Genomic DNA, 16,895 nt, shown 5'->3' with positions numbered 1-16,895 from the left:
GCGTAAGGACCATTGTTGCATTTGAAAACTCTTTCTTACCCCAGGTAATGGTAATTGTCATTTTTCTGTCATTTTGTCATTTTTCTGTCATTCAAGACTCAGCTCAAATGTCACCTCTAAATGACCTCCATAACCACCGTGATTCTCCTTCACATTACCCTATTTTGTTTTCCTAACGTCGCTTACATTTGGAAATCATTTGTTTCTTTGTTTGTTTGTTTGTGCTGTTTGCCCACAGAAGAATAAAAACTCTGCAGAAAACTTATCTATACTGGAGAATAAGGTTACATCGTTGTAACCTTATTCTTATTACAACGATGTAATAACGATTACATCGTTGCCTATCACATCATAATATAAAATAAATATTTGCTGAGTAAATGTATTAATGAGTTCCAAATGAAATAATTTTGGCTGTTTCTCTCTCAGAGAAAAAAAATCATGGTATAACCCTGGCCTCGTTTTTAAAGTTTTTTTCTATTTCAATAACTTTAGGGGTACACGTGGTTTTTTGTTACATAGATGGTTTTTTTGTTACGTGGTTTTTTGTTACACCACTTCTATAGTGGTGAAGTCTAGGATTTTAGTGCACCCATCACCCAAGTAGTGTACATTGTACCCAATAAGTAGTTTTTCATCTCCCATTCCCCTCCCAACATCTCCCTTTCTGAGTCTCCAATGTTCATTATACCACTCTGTATCCCCATGCATATCCATAGCTTGGCTCCCACTTATACATGAGAACATGTGGTATTTGGTTTTGGATTTCTGAGTTACTTCACTTAGAATAATGGTCTCCAGTTCCAGTTTCCTCCAGTTGCTGAGAAAGACATTATTTTATTCTTTTTTCTGGCAGAATAATAGTATATGGTATGCATATACCATATTTTCTTTATCCACTCATCAGTTGATGGGCACTTAGGTTACTTCCATATCATTGCAGTTGTGAATTGTGCCGTGGTAAACATACAGGTGTCTTTTTAATATGATGACTTCTTTTCCTTTAGGTAGATAACCAGTAGTAAGACTGCTAGATCTAATGGTAGATCTACTTCTAGTTCTTTGAGAAATCTCCATCTGTTTTCTATAGAGGTTTTTCTAATTTACATTTCCACCAGTAGTGTATAAGTGTTCCTTTTTCACCACATCCATGGCAACATATCCAACACATCCAAACACCACATCCAAAAAACATATTGTTTTTTGACTTTTTAACAATGGCCATTCTGGCTAGGGTAAGGTAGTATCTCATTGTGGTTTTAATTTGCATGTTCCTGATGAGTAACGATGTTAAGCATTTTTTCATATGTTTCTTGACCATTTGTATATCTTTTTTTGAAAAATGTCTATTTACGTAGTTGTCAGCATTTCGATGGAATTGTTTGTTTTTGGTTTTTTCTTGCTGATTTGAGTTCCTTGTAGATTCTGGATATTAGTTCTCTGTCAGGTGCATAATTTGCAAATATTTTCTCCCATTCTGTAGGTTGTCTATTTATTTTTTTTTTTTTAGTTCCACTAGTTTTTTTTTGTTTTTTTTTTTTTCTTTAATTATACTTTAAGTTCTAGGGTACATGTGCACAACGTGCAGGTTTGTTACATATGTATACATGTGCCATGTTGGTGTGCTGCACCCAATAACTAGTCATTTACATTAGGTATATCTCCTAATTCTATCCCTACCCCCTACCCCCCCTCCCCACAATAGGACCCGGTGTGTGATGCTCCGCTTCCTGTGTCCAAGTGATCTCATTGTTCAATTCCCACCTACCAGTGAGAATATGCGGTATTTGGTTCTCTGTTCTTGCGATAGTTTGCTGAGAATGATGGTTTCCAGCTGCATCCATGTCCCTACAAAGGACATGAACTCATCCTTTTTTATGGCTGCATAGTATTCCATGGTGTATATGTGTCACATTTTGTTAATCCAGTCTGTCACTGATGGACATTTGGGTTGATTCCAAGTCTTTGCTATTGTGAATAGTGCCGCAGTAAACATATGTGTGCATGTGTCTTTATAGCAGCACGACCTGTAATCCTTTGGGTATATCCCCAATAATGGGATGCCTGGGTCAAATGGTATTTCTAGTTCTAGATCCTTAAGGAATTGCCACACTGTTTTCCACAATGGTTGAACTAGTTTACAGTCCCACCAACAGTGTAAAAGTGTTCCTATTTCTCCACATCCTCTCCAGCACCTGTTTTTTCCTGATTTTTTAATGATCGCCATTCTAACTGGTGTGAGATGGTATCTCATTGTGGCTTTGATTTGCATTTCTCTGATGGCCAGTGATGATCAGCCTTTTTTCATGTGTCTAGGCCAATGTCCAGAAGAGTTTTTCTTAGTTTGCCTCTAGAATTTTTATGGTTTGAGGTCTTATATTTAGGTCTTTAATCCATCTTGAGTTGATTTTTGTACATGGTGAGATATAGGGATCCAGTTTTATTCTTCTACATGTGGCTTGCCAGTTTTCCCAGCATCCTTTATTGAATAGGATGTCCTTTCCTCAATTTATTTTTTGTAGTTTTGTAAAAGATCAGTTAGTTGTAAGTATTTGACTTTATTTCTGGGTTCTCTATTCTGTTCCATTGGTCTATGTATCTACTTTTATACCAGTGCCATATTGTTTTGGTTGCTGTAGCCTTGTAGTATAATTTGAAGTCTGGTAATGTGATGCTTTCAGATCTGTTCTTTTCGCTTAGGATTGCTTTGGCTATTCAGACTCTTTTTTGGTTCCACATGAATTTTAGAATTCTTTTTTCTAATTTTGTAAAAAATGATGTTAGTATTTTGATAGAAATTGCAATGAATATGTCTATTGCTTTGGGCAGTGTGATCATTTTCTTGATATTGAGTGTTTCAATTTAGGAGCATGGGAAGTATTTCTACTTGTTTGTATCATCTCTGATTTCTTTCAGCAGTATTTTGTTGTTCTTTTTGTAGATATCTTTCACTTCCTTAGTTATGTATATTCCTAGGTATTTTTATAGCTATTGTAAAAGGGATTGCATTCTGGATTTCATTCTCAATTTGGTCATTATTGGTATATAACAGTGTTACTGATTTGTGTACATTGATTTTGTAACCTGAGATTTTACTGAATTCATTTATCATATCTAGGAGTCTTCTAGGGGAATCTTTAGGGTTTTCTAAGTATAAGATCATATCACTGAAAAACAGAGATAGTTTGACTTCCTCTTTTCCAATTTGGATGCACATTATCTCTTTTTCTTGCCTGATTTCTCTGGCTAGGACTCCCAGTAGTATGTTAAAAAGAAGTGGTGAAGGTGGGCATCCTTGTCTTGTTTCAGTTCTTAGGGGAATGCTTTCAACTTTTCCTCATTCAGTGTGATGTTGGGTGTGGGTTTGTCATATGTGGCTTTTATTATTTGGAGAGGTATGTTTCTTCTATGCCTAGTTTGTTGAAAGTTTTTATCATAAAGCAATGCTGGATCTTATCAAATGCTTTTTCTGCGTCTATTGAAATAATCATATGGTTTTTTTTCTTAATTTTTGTATGTGATTAATCACATTTATTGACTTACATATGTTAACCATCCCTACAACCCTGGAATGAAACCCACTTGATCGCGTTGAGTAATCTTTTTCTGATGGGCTGTTGCATTCAGTTTGCTAGTATATTGTTGAGGATTTTTGCATCTATATTCATCAGAGATATTTGTTTGTAGTTTGCCTTTTTTCTTTTTTTTTTTTTTTTTTTTTTTTGTTATGTCCTTTCCTGGCTTTGGTATCAGGTTGATACTGGGTTTGTAGATCCAGTTAGGGAGGATTCCCTCCCTCTCAAACTTTTGGAACATTTCGTTATAATTGGTATCAATTCTTCTTCAAATGTCTGGTAGAATTCAGCTGTGAATCTGTCTGGCCCTGGGCTTTTTTTTTTTTTTTCTGCCAGTTTTTTTATTACAATTCAATCTCATTTCTTGTTATTGGGGTGTTCAGGATTTCTGTTTCTTCATGATTCAAGCTAGGAAGGTTGTATGTTTCCAGCAATTGATCTATTTCTTCTAGATTTTCTAGTTTGTGTGTGTCAATATGTTTATAGTATTCTCAACTGGTATTTTGTATTTCTGTGATATCATTGTAATGTCTCTGTTTTCGTTTCTAATTGAGCTTATTTGAATCTTCTCTTTTCTTGGTTAAGCTAGCTAGTAGTCTATCAATGTTATTTATCTTTACCAAGAACCAACTTTTTGTTGTATTGATCTTTTGTGGGTTGTTTGTTTGTTCATTTGTTTCGAAACTGCTCTGATCTTTGTTATTTATTTTCTTCTGCTAGCTTTGGATTTGGTTTGTTCTTGTTTCCCTAGTTCCTTGATTTGTGATGTTAGATTGTTAATTTGTGGTCTTTCGGGCTTTTTGATGTAGGCATTTAGTGATATACACTTTCCTCTTAACAGTGCTTTTTCTGTATTCCAGAGGTCTTGGTAACTTGTGTCACTGTTATTCATTTTGAAGAATTTTTTAATTTCCATCTTAATTTTATTGTTAGCCCAAAAATCATTCAGAAGGAGTTTGTTTAATTGTACCATTTTAGGGTTATCTTTTGGAATTGATTTCTGGTTTTATTCCGCTGTGATCTGAGAAGATACTTGACATGATTTTGATTTTTTCTTATTAATGTAGACTTGTTTTGTGGCCTATCATATGGTCCATTTTGGAGAATGTTCTGTGTGCTGATTAGAAGAATGTGTATTCTGCATTTCCGGGCAAAATGTTCTGTAAATAGCTGTTAAGTTCATTTGTTCTAGAGTGCAGTTTAAGTTGAGTGTTTCTTTGTTGACATTCTGCATCAATGATTTGTCTAGTGCCATCTGTAGAATGTTGTAGTCCTCCACTGTTATTTTGTTGCTGTCTATCTCTTTTCTTTTCTTAGGTCTAGAAATCATTGCTTTATGAATCTGGGAATTCTTGAGCTAGGTGCATATATATTTAGGATTTAAAGTCTGTTTTATCTGATATAAGAATAACTACTGCTCACTTTTGGTTTCCATTTGTGTAAAATATATTTTTCCACCCCTTTACCTTGAATCTATAAGAATCCTTAAATGTTAGGTGTGTTTGTTGAAGATAACAGATATTTAGTTTGTGATTTTTTAAATCTATTCTGCAGTTTTTTGTTTGTTTGTTTTTTGTTGTTTGTTTGTTTGTTTGTTTTGCAGAATCTCACTCTGTAAACCAGGCTGGAGTGCAGTGGCACAATCTCAGTTCACTGCAACATCTGCCCCCTGGGTTCAAGCAATTCTCATGCCTCAGACTCCTGAGTAACTAGGACTACAGGCACATGCCACCACACCTGGCTAAGTTTTTGTATTTTTAGTAAAGACTTGGTTTTGCCACATTAGCCAGGCTGGTTTCAGACTTGTGGACTCAAGTGATCCATCTACCTCAGCCTCCCAAAGTGCTGGGATTACAGGAGTGAGCCACCATGCCTAGCCCAGTCTGTACTTTTTAAGTGGATCATTCAGACCATTTACATTCAACGTTCATATTGTGTGATATGTCGTACTATTCCAGTCATATTGTTGATTGTCACCTGGTGATTTTGTTTTCTTCACTGTGTTATTGTTTTATAAGTCCTGTGAATTTTATGCTTTTGATAGTGTCTATACTGGTGCATAGTGACCTTTCGTTTCAAGATTTAGAACTCCTTTTAGAATTTCTTGTAGGGCTTGACTAGTATTGTTTCTAATATCCAGGAAGTTCTACACCTGCTGAGATATAGAAAGCAATATTATCCTCTCCCTCCCTGGATATTATGAACAATATCCCAGGAGGGTGTACACCCCCTGCAATATTGAGGTTAATATCATTTTCTTTCCACCTGAATACTACAAACAATAAAACAGAAGAGTGTTCACCTCCTGCAAGATTGGGGGTAATATCATCCTCTCCCCGCCTTGATATTACGAACAATATCACAAGGAGGTCTACACCCCCTGTGATATTAAGACTAGGAACATACTCTCATTCCTGGATATCATGAACAATATTACAAAGGGGTGTACACACACCGCAATATTAAGAATAATATTCCCCCCCTTTCCCCCTGGATGTTATGAAAAAATATCACGGTGGTGTACAATTTTTGTGACATTGGGAGTAATATCATTTTCTCCCCCAGTGGATATTACAAACAATATCACAGGAGGATGTACACCTTCTGCGATATTGGGAAAAATTTTATTCTCCCCCGCAAAAATCATAAACAACATTATAGGGGAGTGTACACTCCCTGCAATATTGGAAGGAATACCATCCTCTCCCCCTCTGAACATCACGAACAATATCACAGGAAGGTGTACACTCTGTGATATTGGGAGTAATACCACCCTCTCCTCCCCTGGATATTATGAACAATATCATAGGATGGTGTACGCACCCTGTGATGTTGGGAGAAATACCATCCTCTGCCACCCTGGATATTACAAACGATATCACAGAGAATATACACACAGGGTGTTTACGATGTTGGGAGTAATATCAACTCCCCCCTAAGTATTACAAACAATATCACAGGGAGTGTACACTCCCAAAATCCCTGGGAGAAGGGAATGATATTACTCCCAATATCGCAGAGGGAGTACACCACCACACCCGCCCCCAACGTGATATTGTATCTAATATCCAGGAATGGAGGGGATGATATTACTCCGAATATCACAACGGGTGTACGTTCTCCTTGTGATATTGTTCCTAATATCCAGGGTAGGGAAGGATGATGTTACTTCCAATATCGTAGCAGGTGTACACCTTCCCTGTGATATTGTTCCTAACGTCCAGTTATGGAGTGGATGATATTTCTCCCAATATTGGAGAAGGTGTACACCCTTCTGTGATATTGTTTCTGATATCCAGAGGCGGAGAGGATGATATTACTTCCACTCCTCCTATGATATTGTTCCTAATATCCAAGAGGAGAAAGGATAATATAATTCCCAATATCGCAGGAGGTGTACATCTCCTCTGTGATATTGTTCATAATATTCAGGGCGGGAGAAGATGACAGCACTTCCAATATTGCAGGGAGAGTACATCCCCTTTGTGATATTGTTCTTAATATCCTGGGAAAAAGAGAATGATGTTACTCCCAATATCGCAGAAAGTGTACACGCCCCCTGTAATATTGTTCCTAATATTCAGTGGGGGAGAGAATGATATTACTCCCAATATTGCAGAGTGTACATTAGGAGTAATGGGGGTGTGCACCACCACTGTGAGATTGTTCCTAATATCCAGAAAAAAACAAGATAATATTACTCCCAATATCACAGGGGGTGTACCCTTCCCCTGTGATATTGTTCCTAATATCACAAGGGGGAGAAAAGGACATTACTCCCAATATTGCAGGGAGAGTAAACCCCCACTGTGATATTGTTCTTAATATTCATGGGGGGAGAGGATGATATTACTTCCAATATTTCTAGTTGTGTACACCCCCACGTTATATTTTCTGAATATCCAAAGGGGGAGAGGATGATATTACTCCAAATATCACAACTCTCATGACCAGAGTGCAGCTTTGGGCAGAGGCTGTCCGGCGACTTTGGAATCACTCTGAGCTTCTCTCAAAAATGTAGGTGTCAGAGTCTCCAGCCTTTGGGTCTGTTTTGTGCAAAGAGGTGTATTTATTGCCTTTATTCAAATAAGCTGTAAATATTCCTTCCTCATTTTCTCCATTAAGAATATGAAAATCAGAAACACTAGGCTTTTTTGAGGATATTGTCTGTGCCACCGGAAGTACTGGAAATAGTGGTGCACTTCAGAGAAGAGCTGGCTGCGTCCTGGACATTTGGGGACCAGGACTCCTACTTTCTGCTGGCTCCTCCTCACTGTGTACAGAAGTCAGCCAAAGGAGATGAGCATGTAGGCTCAAATACTCCACAAATGTTTATTTTCTTTCCACAGTACTACTCCCCCACCAAACCCTCAGATGAACTAGACGGAAACCTCCTCCCGCCACATAGCCTGATCCTCTCATTCTCAATTTAAAAAAAATTATCGGCCGGGCGCGGTGGCTCAAGCCTGTAATCCCAGCACTTTGGGAGGCCGAGACGGGCGGATCACAAGGTCAGGAGATCGAGACCATCCTGGCTAATCCGGTGAAACCCCGTCTCTACTAAAAAATACAAAAAACTAGCCGGGCGAGGTGGCGGACACCTGTAGTCCCAGCTGCTCTGGAGGCTGAGGCAGGAGAAGGGCGTGAACCCGGGAGGCGGAGCTTGCAGTGAGCTGAGATCCGGCCACTGCACTCCAGCCTGGGTGACAGAGTGAGACTCCATCTCAAAAAAAAAAAAAAAAAAATTATCAAATATTGCTTTCCCTGTGATCAAAATCAGAGACAACATCCCATCAAAAACTAACAAACAAAAACATACCCCATGATCCTAATGAAGCCTCAGGAGTACAAGCAGGAGTCTCAGCAAATTTTCTATTATTCTTGTCTCTTTGGGGCCTCAAGGAACCCAACTTTAAAAACTAATAATGACCCAGAATCTCTATGTTTCTCATGTAGATGTTTCAAAAATAGTCTACTATGCAAATTAGAAACAAATTCTCTCCCATCCCTCCTCTACCATCATCTCCATTTTCCATTACATACCATCCACAACGGGGAAGTGGGACAAAAGAAAAGAGAAAGACAGGCAACAGAGAGACTGAGAGATCTAATCTCAGGCAACGCATGGACACCAGCATGTAGATACTTGGAAATGGTCACAGAGATGTTCAAACTGTGTGCAGCTATAAATAATAACCTGATACTTAGGCTACATGTTTCAAAAGCTAAGAAGCATATTGCCCATGTTGACTGTGCGTGGTATGCATATAAAGTATATGTACTGTGTGTCTATCTATACACACAAACTGAGGAGTACCAGTGAACTTAGCAACAATAGTATAAATACCACAGATACCTCACTTTGATAATTGAGTACTCGGGGACCATGGTGGAAGGAAGACATCATGCTGTATGCCCTTTTATACTTTTTTTTTTTTTTTTTTTTTTTTTTTTTTTTTGAGATGGAGTCTGGCTCTGTCGCCCGGGCTGGAGTGCAGTGGCCGGATCTCAGCTCACTGCAAGCTCCGCCCCCCGGGTTTACGCCATTCTCCTGCCTCAGCCTCCCGAGTAGCTGGGACTACAGGCGCCCGCCGCCTCGCCCGGCTAGTTTTTTTGTATTTTTTTAGTAGAGACGGGGTTTCACCGTGTTCGCCAGGATGGTCTCGATCTCCTGACCTCGTGATCCGCCCGTCTCGGCCTCCCAAAGTGCTGGGATTACAGGCTTGAGCCACCGCGCCCGGCCCCCTTTTATACTTTTTAAATTTTAGATCATGTAAATGAAATACCTATTTAAAAAATAAATGAGATAAACTTTGCAAATAGTAGAAGAATACATAAATTTGCTAATATCTTTTGAAAATAAAAATTTTAGAAAGCATTTTTGGACTTCTTTCTAGGCTGTGCGTCCCACCCCACAGAGGAAAACTGCACAGGTGCAGGCCTGTCTGTCTCAGTGTGTGTCACCCACGAGGCAGTAGTACACAGCAGTGTCACTCAGGGCAACCCGGGGCAGGCTCAGAGTGCTGGACTTTCTGTCGGTGGGGATAAACAAGGAGGCCACTTCATTTGCAATGTTTGCCTTGTATCCTTGAATAATAAATCGTGGTCCTTGGTTGGGAAACTGTTGGTACCACATGATATAATCACTTGTAGCAATGTCGTTGTGGTTACAGGTTATGTTCACTTCTTGTCCTTCATATGAGTCCATGGAGATGGGCTGGGTGGTCTTAGCAAGGCTCAAAGTACCTATGGGAGTAAAACACAATCCTAGCCCCTATCCTGAAAGCAAGGTAAGTTATACAGTCCCACTCAGCAGCCTCTTACAGTCAAATCCATCCCCACACTCTACTTCCCTGCCATATACATGCACATACAATTTACTTCTCATTTATGGTTCAATACAAAAATATTTATCCCAGGGAGGCCCAAGAAAACATATACAGAAGTGCCAGGTTTACTATCTCCCTCCCATGGATAGACCCTAGGGATTAGAAACCCCGAAAATCTTTGCTGCCCCGAGACACATCTCACATAAATGCTCAGGAGCTGCCTGGAGAAAAATGGGACCCTGAAGCTATCCCTCTACATCTTGGATAAAGAGCAACTGCTAGCAGGCAAAGTTATAGATTCCTTTCCAGCATCATCAGGCCCAGATCCCATTCCTCTTCATCCCAAAATAACTCACTCAGGGTCAGGAACACGATCACTCTTGCCACTTGCCTCATATTCTAGGTGCAAACTAGGACCCAGGTTCTAGGCTCTTTTGCTGCGTCTGAGCTGCAATGAGCCCAGCAGCAACTGCCAGGGCCCACACCAGCAGCTGTCACTCAGGGCTGTCCCAGGAGAGCAGCCAATAGCAGGGCAGCAGCTCCTCAGAGCAGGGCTCCCCTCAAAGTTCAACTAAATCCCCAAGAAGAGTAGGGAGCGAAAATTGCTGGTACTGAAGCACAGCAGCCTGAATTTCATTTTAGATCTTTGCAGAGGTCTAATCCCTTAAAGATTTGGTCAGAATGAGGCAAAGCTATGAGAAGGTAGATTCCACTGGGCTCCTATTCCCCATTACGTTACTTTCCACAGCCCCAGAGGGTGGTCATCTACTGCAGTCGGTCTGACACTCATGGACTCATTGACAGTCATGGTCTAAGTGTAACCTGCCTGACTTGGTACTTTATGACCTGCAATGCTCCACTGACCCCTAGTTAGCCAAGAAGAAAGAGGGACTCCTAATCCTATTCCAAGAAAGAGCAAATGAGGCAGTCTGGACTGGACCTTCCATATCCTGATTCCCTGGGGTCATTTATAATCCCACTAAGTCCACAACTAATACCTGCTTCTCAGATCCTGTGTAACAGATATTAAACAGAGGAACAAACCCCTCGTTAGTCCCTACTGACCAGCTAGGATAGGACATTTGGTCTGGAATCACTCACTTAACCAAGGAGGAGGTGAGGTGAACAAGAAGAAAAGGCACAGGCTGTGTCAGACAGATCTAGATCTAAATCTGAATCTCAACTCTGCCACCTTGTGACCTCAGGCAGCTCACACCTCTGAGTCTTGGTTTCTTCATCTGTAAAATGGGAACAATGAGATGGATTTCAGGGTCAACCTGTGGCATGTAGTCAACAGTAAATTGTAGTTCCTTTCCCTTTCTTCTCATCTGATTCAGAGTGCAGAGTACCATGGCTAGTAGAAGGCAGTTGTGTAGGATTATATATCTAATTTTTTGTAGTTACCATACACACTTCCTTCAGGAAATAATTAGTATAAATCCTATAACAGAAGCACAAAAACTGAAAAGAAAAATAAAGGCATTCAGCAAAAGAGCCGAAAGACACAGTAGTATTCATTGAATCCAAAAGACACGGTAGTACTCATTGAATCAGCCGAATGCTATAAACAAAACATGTTAGATACTCACATTAATGTGGAAAAGATAGTGGTATGTTGTTTGAGTTCTTTTCTCCTATGATATGGGAATGAAAAAAAATCACTGGAAAATATTTGGGAGGTGCCTCTTCTAGGTCTAGAATTGCCAAAAACATTCTGAATCAGTAATTTTTCGATTTTCCCATGCAAAAAAAAAAAAAAAAAAAATCATTGAGTGTTGATGGCTTCTAGTAACATTTTGACAGAGGAGCTATCACAAGTCATGAAATAAATAACCAGGCTTTCCTCAGCAACAAGTGAAGGAGCAAAGATGTTTTCATGATGGACCTGAAGATACTGAAACACCTTGTACAGAAGTGAAAATAAATGGGTTACGCTTTAAACTCAATTCGTTGCAACAGCGACCTCTTGTGGTAACTATACTCAGAAAAAATGTTTCACCCAAGTCAGTAGATCTCAGATCGGCACGATTTATGGAATATCACATTTCTTTGTAAACGCAATAGCAGATAGCTTGGTTTGGACTATGGGGTCTATTTTCAGTTATGGAAGAAAACGGTGAATGAGAAGTTAGACACACTGAATTGAAACAATCCTTTGGATTCAATAGCTGTGCGATTTTATTCAAATCACCATTTGAGAGGCACAATTTCTTCATCTCGGCAAGAGAGATTATAAGGATTAAATGAACATAAGTAAGTTATTTCTAAACTAGAGTGTTCTATGAAAATACAAACTATGGGCCGGGCGCGGTGGCTCACGCCTGTAATCCCAGCACTTTGGGAGGCCGAGGCGGGCGGATCACGAGATCAGGAGATCGAGACCATCCTGGCTAATACGGTGAAACCCTGTCTCTACCAAAAATACAAAATTAGCTGGGCATGGTGGTGGTGCGCGCCTGTAGTCCCAGCTACTCGGGAGGCTGAGGCAGGAGAATCGCTTGAACCCGGGAGGCGGAGGTTGCAGTGAGCCGAGATCGCCCCACTGCACTCCAGCCTGGGCGACAGAGCGAGACTGCGTCTCAAAAAAAAAAAAAAAAAAAAAAAAAATACAAAATATGTTTAATGCAAGAAATATCACCAAGCCAAAATGATCGTCCTTTTTCAGGCCAAACAATGTAACTCGATGTTTCTGCGTTGCCACCTGTTACCTCACTTTGGAGAATATTACTGGATACCAGGCAACTGGAGGAAGAAACACTAGAAGTTTTTCTATCCCTCAGCCTACAGAATGAAAGTAATTATTGATGGTAGTGGTGTGCTGTGGGTTGAATTGTGTCTTCCTCCCACCCAAAAACTTTATATGCATATAGGAGTCCAAATCCCTAATACCTCAGAAGGTGACCTTATTTGGAGACAGTTTTTACAGGTAATCAAGTTACAATGAGGTATTTGGGTGGGCTCGAATCCAAACTGGTGAAGGATGACTGGTGTCCTTATAAAAAGGGGGAATATGGACACCGAGACGGACAAAAATAGAAGGAAAATTTGAAGAGGTACAGGGAGAAGATGGCTATCTCCAAGCCAAGAACAGAGGCCAAGAACAGGTCCTTCCATCACAGCCCTCAGAAGGAACTAACCATGCCAACACCTTCATTTTGAACTCCTGTCCTCCAGAACTGTGGAACAATTCACGTCTGTTGTTTAAGCCACCTAGTTTATGGCCTCTTGTTACCACAGCCTTAGCAAACTAATATATGGTGCTAATAATTATATTATGTATTATGTAGGTTGTGATGGTTGACTTTGTGTGTCAACCTGGCTAGGCTAAAGGATACCCAGGAGGCTGGTAAAATGTTACTGTGGGGTGTGTCTGTGAGGGTGTTTTCAGAAAAGATTCACATTTCAGTTGGTTGATGGAGTAAAGACCACCCTAATCAATGCAGGTGGGCATCACCCGATTCACTGAGGGCCTGAATAGAACAAAAAGGTAGAGGAAGGACAACTTTTCTCTCTCTGCTTGAGCTGGGACATCCATCTTCCCTGCCCTCCAACATCAGTGATGCCCTCCAACATCAGTGCTCCTGATTCTTGAGCCTTTAGACTTGGATCAAGATTTATATATAACCAATAATTACACATATATATTCTAATAAATATATATTCCAGTAAGCATTTATGTATAGATAGACAGATAGATAGAAAGAAAGAAAGAAAGAAAGATAGATAGATAGATAGATAGATAGATAGATAGATAGATAGATAGATAGACAGATATCTTATTAGTTCTGTTTCTCTGGAGAACCTTAACTGATATATATATATACTCCTTTGCAAAACATTTTCTGGTGTTCAAAAGTATTTGAGTGAACACATAGGAGAATATCACTTGCATTAATGTTGTTTTTTATATATATTGTAATAAAAAAATTAGACCATTGTTAAAGCAAATTTTAGAAAGTTCCTAAAGTTGTGAAAGAAAACCATGCCCTATAGCAATAGCCAACTACAAGAGGGATATTTTAAATTTTTTTAAGTGGGACTTTTTTCTGGTTAGAAGAATAATTAATTATAAATATAGAATTTGGAAAATATGGGACAGTATTTTTAAATTTTAAATTACATATGATTTTATTTTAAAATCATATGTAATATCATATCCCAGAAATAATCATTGATAATATTTAGGTATACTGCTTTTTAATCCTCTGTTTTTGCATGGCTATTGTTAACACAATTGAATTCTGTGTGCACATGAACACACACATATTTGCACATGCTGGAGTTTTTTTCAACTCAATACTATTTTCCAAACATTCTTTCTTATCAATAAATATACATAAAATTCCAGTTTTAATAGCCTCAACATAGTCCATGGTAGAAATGTGCTATAATTTATTTACCAATTTCTCTAGTATTAAACATTTGGATTTTAGAAAGAATACTATGATAAACACCTTTGTACATAAATCTTTGTCTAAACTTCCAATTGTTTCTTTAGACTAGCTTCTGCAAAGAGGATTTCCTGGGTTCGAGTAAGAACATTTTAAGACTCTTGTGAAGTATCCATTTATTCAATCCACAAATATTTGTGGAGCCCATATTAGAGTCAGGCACTGAGGTAGACACTGGCCATTCAGTGACGAGAAAGACCCAGTGGTCTAGTGAGAAGGAAGAGAATTTTAAAAGCAATGATAGTCCTCATGATAACTGCTGTGATCGGGAAAGCATAAAGCACCATAGGAACACACAGGAAGTGAAACTGTTTTGGTTGTAGGGTTGCAGGAAGGCTTCCCAGCAGCAGTGACACCCACCTAAACTAAAACCTAAAAGAAGAGGAAGAATGAATCTGATGAAGACTGGACTGAGTAGAAAGAGGCAGAAGGCACAGAATTTAGACAGACTTGGAGCAAGAAAGTGGATGGCACTTGGGTGGATGATGGTCCTGTTGTTTGACATGAAAAACACAAAAGAAGGAGCGGCTTTATCTTGTTTTGTTTTGTTGCATTTGGTGGAGGTGGGGAGGAAGGAAGAAAGATAAAGAGCTAAGCTTTGCACCATTGATTTGAGGTGCTTTTGGAAAATCCACATAGGTCAAAAATCCAGTTTGATATATTAAATTGAAGCTCAGAAGAGATATATGAGCTGAAAATAATCAGCAAATAATAGTCGAAGCATAGCATGGATAATATTACCCAGAAAAAAAAATGTTGACTAAGAAAATAAATAGGTCAAGGGAGGAATCCTAAATACCAACTGGCAGATCACCTGATGTCAGGAGTTCGAGACCAGCCTGGCCAACATGACGAAACCCTGTCTCTACTAAAAGTACAAAAATTTACCAGACATGGTGACGGGCACCTGTAATTCCAGCTACTCAGGAGGCTGAGGAATGAAAATTACTTGAACCTGGGAGGTGGAGGTTGCAGTGAGCCAAGATCGCACCACTGCACTCCAGCCTGGACGACAAGAGTGAGACTCTGTCTCAAAAAAAAAAAAAAAAAAAAAGAACACAAGCTTTAAAGAGTAAGCAGAAGAAAAGCCCACAAAAAAAAAGGATAGAGCAGTTTCAGCCAAAGATATAAGAACATCAAAAAGAGAGAGGTGGGCTGGGGTTTCACATGCAGCAGAACAGCTCCCTCACTGCTGTCTATTGAAAGTCAGCTGTTAACTTTTTCTTTTTTAAAGAGAGTGGTGTACCAGAAACCAAAAAAGGACCAGGTTTCAAAGAGGGAATAATCAATAATCATTGGATATAACCCAAGAAACTTGTTGCTAACCTTGGCAAGAATAGTTTGGGCCAATGGTGGAAGTTAAAAACCACACTTCAACGGGTAGAAAGGTGAGTAAAAAGTGAGAAAAGAGAGCCGGGTGCGGTGGCTCACACCTGTAATCCCAGTACTTTGGGAGGCCGAGGTGGGTGGATCACAAAGTCAGGAGATCGAGATCACCCTGGCTAACACGGTGAAATCCCATCTCTACTAAAAATACAAAACAGTAGCCGGGCGTGATGATGGGCACCTGTAGTCCCAGCTACTCTGGAGACTGAGGCAGGAGAATAGCTTGAAACCGGGAGGCAGAGCTTGCAGGGAGCCCAGATGGCGCCACTGCACTCCAACCTGGGCAACAGAGCAAGACTCCATCTCAAAAAAAAAAAAAAGTGACAAAAGAGAGACAGTGAAGATTGCCAGATTGCCTCCCAAAAGCATCATATGAGTTTATGCCATCAATAGTATACTTCAGTACCCATTTACTCTTTGTCAATACTGTTTATATAGTTTATAATTGCTAATTTAACAGTTAAATATCACTTTATTTAATACTTGTTCATTACTGATACTGCAGAAGGAGGCATTTTGCAGGATCTATGTCAGATTAATGCAGTGCTGATGACAGCAAGTGACCACAACTTATCTATGGCCGCTCCTGGAATTCATGTTCTTATACTACAGTGAATCCCCGCCAACTTTTGCATATCACAGAAGCACACCTTTCGAGAATTAGAACGGAATTCAAAGATTCTTTCAGAGAACCTAGTGAAACTCACTACTCAATCAGGGAAAGATGAGAGGAGGGAGGACTGAATGTAGCACGGAAGACTGCAGGGAGAAGTGTCTCCCTTGTATCCAGGCAGGGGCAGATTCTCACATGGATGAGACGATGACTGTCTATATGGTGTTCTCAGGAAAACCAGGACAACTTTTCTTCCCCAAATCATGCTTCTCTACCTTTACTTTCTCTAAAATGCTTAAAATTATATTTCAAAGACAAAAACTGTGATTCCACAATAACTTTTTTAAATTGGTGCAGAAACACAACTTAACGACAATATACATAGATAATATTAGCCCCTTTCCTGAAAGCAGGTTTTCAGGTATAGAAATTAAATTAGAATATAGGTTCAACTGATACAACAAAGGCCAAAGGAAAGTCATTTATCAAGATACGGTTCAAATGTCAGCAGTTCAGGGCAGTTATAAGGGCTCCACAGGGA

Source organism: Macaca fascicularis, chromosome 7 (genome assembly GCF_037993035.2).
Source record: "Macaca fascicularis isolate 582-1 chromosome 7, T2T-MFA8v1.1".
Lineage (NCBI taxonomy): Eukaryota > Metazoa > Chordata > Mammalia > Primates > Cercopithecidae > Macaca > Macaca fascicularis.
This window is presented reverse-complemented; position numbering follows the sequence as displayed.